Source organism: Xenopus tropicalis, chromosome 1 (genome assembly GCF_000004195.4).
Source record: "Xenopus tropicalis strain Nigerian chromosome 1, UCB_Xtro_10.0, whole genome shotgun sequence".
Taxonomy (NCBI): Eukaryota; Metazoa; Chordata; class Amphibia; order Anura; family Pipidae; genus Xenopus; species Xenopus tropicalis.
Window position 1 is genome coordinate 70,604,727 of NC_030677.2, and position 8,275 is coordinate 70,613,001.

General features: G+C 42.2%; 1 protein-coding gene across 2 annotated transcripts in view; it reads right to left on the minus strand.

Moving 5' to 3' along the window:
- The window catches only part of sec24d (SEC24 homolog D, COPII coat complex component), a 51,702-nt gene extending 48,962 nt beyond the window's left edge, over window positions 1-2,740 (minus strand). For both annotated transcript variants that reach the window (XM_004911105.4, XM_002934248.5), the window contains exon 1: window positions 2,598-2,740. The gene's annotated coding sequence lies outside the window, so the exon portion shown is untranslated. The remainder of the gene's footprint in view (window positions 1-2,597) is intronic.
- Between the last annotated feature and the right edge of the window lie 5,535 nt (window positions 2,741-8,275).

The following is an 8,275-nucleotide window of genomic DNA, read 5'->3' on the forward strand; positions in this document are numbered from 1 at the left end:
AGAATGCAGAGACAACTGCAATACTAAAAGATAAATCAGACTAATATACATGGTGATTATTGTCAAGCAACACCTTTCACTGTACTGTAAAGGTAGGGACACAATGGCAATTATACAGCTGTTAGAATGCACTGTATTCTGTATAACATGTAGCAGATGCATGGCACCCAGAGGAGCCCTACAACTTCTAGGTTTGCCACAGATTTTTGCATTTAATATATATATAGGAATTGTAATTTGGATACAAGTGGCACTTTTAAACAAAAATGATAATAGTCCCCACTGTCAATGCATGAGCATTTTACTGCTGCTCATCAAGGTGTGCTACTGCCCATAAGCCACCCGGCTGCCAGTTACATGTTATTTCACGCATCATGATCGCATCTGTTTTTACAACCATTAATGCTTATAAAAAGCCACTGAAAGCCACGCTGCAGTACTTGCTGCTGAAATTAATTACACAACATGTTTCGAGCACTTTATGAAGTGGACACTTGATAAAAAAACCTAAAGCTGGCCATACACGCAACGATAGTATTGTACGAAACCTAGTTTTGTATGATTTTCGGTGCGTGTATAGTGGATTGACAAGAAGACCAATATCGCATAAGCTTTGGATATCGGTCGTCTCGTTGATCGGACGGATCAAAAGATATTGATCGGGCGCCATTGAAAGCGCCCAAGCAAAATCTGCGTTTAGGGCTATCCTTGTTGTTTCTACCTCCATATCTGACGATTCAGCCCTTAACATCAATGGACAAAACTAACCAATGATCGCAGGAAAGATTATTGGTACTTATATGAAACATGTTGTGTAATTAAAGCACATTTCAGCAGCAAGTACTGCAGTGTGACTCTTTCTCAGTTGCATGTCTATAATTGAAAAGGGAATTGTGAAGAAATGGAGAAAACATATTCATGATGTTTTGCTCTACCATAGATATACAGGTATGGTATTTATTATCTAGATTGCGTGGGGCCTTGGGTTTTTCAAATACTGGGCCTTTCTGTAATTTGCATCACTGCCTTATTTGTCTTATTATTACTAAATAAAAAATGTAAAATTGAACCAATTCTCGAGGGGGGACACCAATATATTAGGCACCCCCAGTGCCTTTTTAAGTAAAAATGCACCCAGAGAAATGCAAAAATAGCACCCTCTTCTATTTTACTTACCTTTCCAAGTGGCTCTACTGCGAATGCGGAAGTCTAAGCCTGAAGACAGACACCCGGGAAAGGTAAACAAGATGATGGCACAGCACTAAATTAGTTTTTTTCCCAGTGCAGTTTTTTCCTAAAAGGAGCACTAACTGTATAAATACTTAGCAATTACTTTTGCTGGGGGGTGTCTAATATATTGACTTCTCCCAGTAAATGGGACTTTCCTTGCCCTTTAAATAGGCCTATCTGTATATCTAAAAAGCAATGCCATATTTCAGAGCTTGCTGGATAGCAGGTTTCTAGATTCCATACCTGTAGCTATATATTGAAGGTTCACACAATCAACATTCAACAGAGATCATTGACAATCTCATACATTTGTTATATAATTCAGGTAGCTAGTGCTTGAGCACTTTTGATACATGTCCACCAATCTGTTGACCATGTTTCCTTGCCTTTAAATTATCATTTTTACTAACATTTTCATTTGAAAGTGGAATATTATCTTATCTTTGGAATAACCTTTGGCACCCATGGAGGTGATGCTAGGAATAGTAATTCTGTAACAGCTGGAAAAGGACAAAGTGTGTATGTTTATATGTCCTATGTACTTAATTATTCCAGTTTGTGTTTTGTACAATGTACCAGTTATACTAATTCTAGCTCTGATCTAGACAAAAAAAAAGTCCTCATTATTTATGAAGACAAAAGAATAATCATGAGACTGTAGCTATAGAACAGGCTGCATTGAGCATCAGGGCCTTCTTATACACAGTCATCATACAGGTCGGAGAGATCAGAGCATCTGGGAAAAGACTATGTACTATTGTACATTCTATTGTATTACAGGGGTTTATGCAATTCCTAAATATATGGCTCTTTTTATCCTAAAAAAACTTGTGCCATCTGTTGTAGAGAACATGACAAACACTCAGTTTTTCAAGTGATATGCCCATTATTGCACACACATCTATTTTACACTGCACTGGTGCCATAGCAGTGGTTTTACAGCTGTTCTTTAACTACAACTCCCATTATCCTCTGCAATATAAAGAGTGACACAGTGAACTTCAGAGCGCAGTCATGTTGATGTATCACAACCTAACATAGATAACTAACATGACTCTTCATTATAGGGACACGTCTACTAACACACTTCTACAGAATATATATTTACTCCATTCTCTCACAGAATGCTACTCCCACAATCCCCCTATTCCCCTCATGCCTGGCCTGCTGTACTCAGCGCTGGCTCTGCCACAGAATGGTTTCTCTCACTAAGTCCTGTCCTGTTACGGTCCCTTTGGGGAAGTCCCATTCACCTGTGACACGTCTGTCCCCTGCAGCACAGAGCAGGCATGGATAACTTGTACGTCCCTTCCAGGTCAGTCAGTTATAGCAAAGTATTATGATGTTAAATGGATCTCATACGTTACCTGTCAGCCCGCTCCTGTCCCAACTCCTTAGAGTACCGGCAGTTTACGGGGAAGCCGGGAAGGCGGAGGATAGGATTCTCTGCCACGTCAGACAGCCACACAGCTGGAAAAGCAGCGCGCCCCCGCTTCCCCACAACCTCACGGGAGCGCGCACAGTTTCTCTTTCTCAAAGAGCCGGAGCGTTCCCGCGTTATTGGGGGCGCGCTCCACGTCAACAGTGGCCGTGGGATGTGCGAGCTTTGGTGAATGCCAGTCTGAAAGCTGACAGGTGTGCTCAGAAGGGCCAGAGATTCTGTTCTAACTAGATATTTGTGTGAACAAAAAAACGAGTTTGCTTTTTAATGTACCAGGTGTGAATATCTAGATTGCCTAAAGTTGCAGCATCAGCCCTTCAATGTGAGGGGAGGCACTTATGGATATACGAGTAGGCTGGGGCCTTGGGTAAATAAAGTTGCAATGAAAGTAACTACACAAAACCAATTCCCCAGTAGATTGGTAACTGATTATGTGGGTTTTTAAGTTTCTGATCATATAAAGAATAATTTAACTCCAATGACAAATATAAGGATGTTAGTAGGTATCACAGAGTTCTTATAGTTATGGAATGCATGCTTTATGCAATATGCAAGAGCCTTGACTGTAAGATATATCCTTATAATGCACAAGAGCCACGATTCTTCCTCTACATTGTATAGTGAATAAAATACCCCCTTATAAAATATATGGATATTATAAGTTATGGAGGAGTTCTATGACCATGTAAAAGGGATATAACTTGGCGAAAGGCAAAGTGACTCTGAGGTGGCTTATAATACCCTTATATTTTTCAGCAGGGGCACTTTATTTATTAAATTATTCCATATTTGGAATCTTATAATATATTTTTTTTTTTTTACGAAAGGGGGTACTTTATTCATTGTATAAACAGTGCTTAGTGATGTCATCATTTATAATTGGTGCTTGTGCATTTATATGGTCATGGAACTCCTTGCTGACGTTTGATATCCTTATATTTTACGATATATTGCAAGATAAAACCATGACGTTTATTTCACACATTATATAAGCTGCACCTGCAGCTCCCTCTGGGTTATAGGTTTGGGGATCAAGGTTGTTGATGTGTTGGTGCTATATAAATAAAAGCTAATAAAATAGTTGCAGTGAGTTATGTGACATCACTAAGCACCATTTGTAAGTGATGACATCATGATTCACCATTCAGTTAATCATGATAGTGTGCCCAAATTTAGCAGATTAATGAATCTAATGCAGTGCTGTCCAATTTCTGTGGTGCCTAGGGCGGGAATTTCTCCATCATATATAGTGGAGGGCCGCTAATGGAAGCCAGTTTTGACCACTCCCCTTTTTTAAACTGCACCCACTTCAAACCACACCCATTTTATCACAAGACCATGCCCACATTAATGGTGGTAGCGCAGTAAAAACCCAAATGGTTGGTGCTCACTGTGGGGATATCAACCATCATTCATATGTGAAACAATTATATTATGTCATATTAAGACACAACCTTAAATCCATATGCCTTCTCCCCTATGGATAGCACATCAACCCCCAGCACATAATTACACTCCTTAGGGACCATTTAATGGCTGTTTCCAACTACTAACAAACTCCCAGAATATAGCTCTGCCAGGTTCACCTCCTACAGGCAGCATAGGGCAGACAAAGCATGGTACACACAGGCGGCTAAGGGCAGGCAGAGTATGGCACACACAGGCAGCATAGGGCAGGCATAGTATGGCACACACAGTCAGTATAGGGTAGGCACAGTATGGCACACACAGGCAGTACTCTACCTGCCCTATGCTGCCTGTGTGTACCATACTCTGCCTGCCCTATGCTGCCTGTGTGTGCCATACTCTGCCTGCCCTATGCTGCCTGTGTGTGCCATACTCTGCCGTATGCTGCCTGTGTGTGCCATAATCTTGCCTTATGCTGCCTGTGTGTGCCTTACTCTGCCTGCTCTATGTTGCCTGCTTGTGCCATACTCTGCCTGTCCTATGCTGCCTGTGTGTGCCATGCTCTGTCTGCCCTAAGCTGCCTGTATGTGCCATACACAGTACACACAGTGACACATTGCTGGAACTGTTCCTACAGTCTGAGGTGTGAAGAAGTGAACAATGTGGGTGATTACAGCCTGAGCCTGAGGTGTGAACAATGCAGGGGGTGAACAATACAGGGGTTAAAAGGTGTAAACGGTACAGGGGATTACATGTTTAAACAATACATGGGAATTACAACCTAAGTCTGAGGTGTGAACTATGCAGGAGGCCAGTTAATCTCAGTACTGATACCATTTAAATCTTACTCAAAGGTAAGCCATCAAAACAGCCAGACAGGTGGGGGCCACACACAGGGGGGTCGCGGTCTGCACGTTGCCCGCGGGCCGCCAGTTGGACAGCACTGATCTAATGGAACTATTTGTGCACAATTCAGGCGTGCTGTAATGTACTGGTAGCAAGTTCAAGGTCTAATGGTAAACAACTGCCTTTTGGCCACCCTTTCTATATTATAAAGAGATAATTTAGCAACTCAGCCACCTTGTATGCAACAGAAGAATTTAAAGATAAAGTACTGTGAAAAGAAAAAATCAGTGAAAACATAATCTCATAGCGGAAATGTTTTAAATATAATGAGTTAAAAATTCTGTACTGTTTATGAAATAACTAAATTATTCTGGCAATCTGACCGCTTGTTTGGCAAAGTCAGCAAAGTGGGTCTCTGGCGATTTGGCTGGTCACATGCTGTTTCAAATTAGGCTTAACTGATTATGGGCCAACAATTAGATCACACAGTGGTCCTACCAAAACCTGGCAGACATGGACTTTATTGGCATGTTGATATGGTCCTTGTCAGACAGAACGACAATTTTGAACCAGATATCAGATAGGCAGGCCCTTCTTATACTCCTCTGCATGGGTTAATAAGCTGCCAACATGGCTTGGAGGGCCCTAGTCAGCAGCTAGTCAGCAGTTGGCTCCTATATGGCCAGCTTTTCTCTTTACTTTTCTCCTATTTGCACTTTGTCTCTCTACATGCAGCTTTGTTTTAGTTGTTTTGAAATCAATTTAGCTCTTATGTACAGTTTTGTCTAGGCAAAAGGAGCACAGAGCTATAATGTATTTGATTTAATTCTCAATCAAAATCTTATTCCAAATAAATAAATCTGTGTTCTCAGCAAAACAGCCATGGAGGAACAAGCGGTAGTTGGATTTTGGTTTGAGGCCCTTCCCTGTAGCACTGGTACCAGGTCATCTGATGAGATCTGTAAAAGGCATAGTTAATGAGCTGTTTCAGTTGGAATTAATATTTAAAATCCTTTAGTGCATAGTTACAGTGCATGCTGGGGCAGAGCGGCCCTGTACCAGGTTGAAATATATGAATGACATTATTCTGCATGATGGCTGTGCCAATGTTTGCATGGCTGTTGCTGCACTTGTGCCCATAAATGTGCTACAGTTACACTGCAATTCTTTAAAGAGATTTTGCTTGCGGGTAGAAAAACATGAGGGATTAAGACTTTTTGCCCTATAGCCTTTATAAACTAATGTCTCCCACTTGATATAAATAATACAATAATGGGCAATAAACTAATGGTTCCCAGGCAACATCGACCTGAGAAGCCCATAACATCAATTAATAACAGTGCCTCTACTCTAAGTAGTCCAGTCCAGGTACTGTTGGAAAACAATGTTGTAAAATGGTTGGAGAGCAGGGGAAAGAAGGAATTTCAAGCAGCAGAAGAAAGTAATGGTTCAAATACAACAGATACAACCATTGTTTTATGGTTTACTGAAAATGGGAATATTAGAATGTGCATTTTAACTTGTTTGTATCTTAGTAAGATAAATAGAAAAGATAGTTCCATTTGAAGAACTCATTATCTAACAGACCTAAGGGTTGATTCACTAAAGTGCGATAAGTTTTATCGCACTTTTTTTGCGTTAAAATAGACACGACAGCGCGCGATTCACTACAGTATTACCGTGTGCGTTAAGTCGCATATCCCATGCGTTAATTTTCGCGCAACCGCATGCGTTAATTCGCGTGCTGAAAAGAATACTAACGCATGATTCACAAACACTTAGACGCGCTAAATATCGCATTAGGCTATGCGAAAATTAACACCTACTTGAGGCAGGCGATAATTATAGAAAAGTACAGTTAATGAGCTTTTGGCAATAAAATATGGACTTAGCAGTGTTATTTATTCAAGTCTGTGTTTCCCCTAGAGCAGTGCTGTCCAACTGGCGGCCCGCGACCCCCCTCTGTGTGGCCCCCCACCTGTCTGGCTGCTTTGATGGCTTACTCTTGTGTAAGCTTTAAATGGTATCAGTACTGTGATTAACTGGCCCCCTGCATGGTTCTCACCTCAGATTCAGGCTGTAATCAGGCTGTATTGTTTAAATATGTAATCCCCTGTGTTGTTCACACCTTTTAATCTCTGCATTGTTCACCCCCTGCAGTGTTCACACCTCAGGCTCAGACTGTAATCACCCCCATTGTTCCCCTGTTCACACCTCAGGAGCAGTAGAAACCCACAAATAATCCCTGCATACTACAAAAAGAACATATACTGAGGTGGTACTGCAATTAAAAAGTTTTTTAATATATAGTTTTGTGCAGACTGTAGGAGCAGTGCCAGCATTGTGTCACTGTAGGCTGCCTGTGTGTGCCATACACACAGGCAGCATAGGGCAAGCAGAGTATGGCACACACAGGCAGAGTAGGGCAGGCAGAGTATGGCACACACAGGCCAAGTTTGGCACAAACCAGCCAAGAATGGCACACACAGTGAAAGTATGGCACACGCAGGCAGGGTAGGGAAGGCAGAGTATGGCACACACAGGCAGAGTAGGGCAAGCAGAGGTATGGCACACACAGGCCAAGTTTGGCACAAACCAGCCAAGAATGGCACACACAGTGAAAGTATGGCACACGCAGGCAAGGTAGGGAAGGCAGAGTATGGCACACACAGGCAGGGTAGGGCAGGCAGAGTATGGCACACACAGGCAGGGTAGGGCAGGCAGAGTATGGCACACACAGGCCAAGTATGGCACAAACCAGCCAAGAATGGCACACACAGTGAAAGTATGGCACGCAGGCAGGGTAGGGCAGGCAGAGTATGGCACACACAGGCAGGGTAGGGAAGGCAGAGTATGGCACACACAAAGGCAGGGTAGGGCAGGCAGAGTATGGCACACAGGCAGGGTAGGGCAGGCAGAGTATGGCAGGTTTTTGCTGTACTACAACCATTAATATGGGTATGGTCATGTGATAACATGGGTGTGGTTTCAAGTGGGTGCGGTTTCAAAAGGGGGAGTGGTCAAACCTGGCTTCCATTATCGGCCCTCCACCACGTAGGTCGGATGCAGCCTCCAGTTTGCAGGGAAATTGTCATTTTTAATACAGTCATTTTACGAAAGTATTGGCATGTATGGCTAACAAGGCATGCGTTTATTCGCACGACTATTTATATGCGGCTACAAGTGATGAAATGTTTCGCCAGGCATGGATTCATGGCAAATTTTTCCGCGGCAAATTTTTTCATGCGTTTCGCAAAACAATCCGCCAATGGCAAAACGCATGAAAAAATTTGCCGCAGAAAAATTTGCCACACGTCCAAAAATTGTAACAGGCATCAAAAAATAATAGTC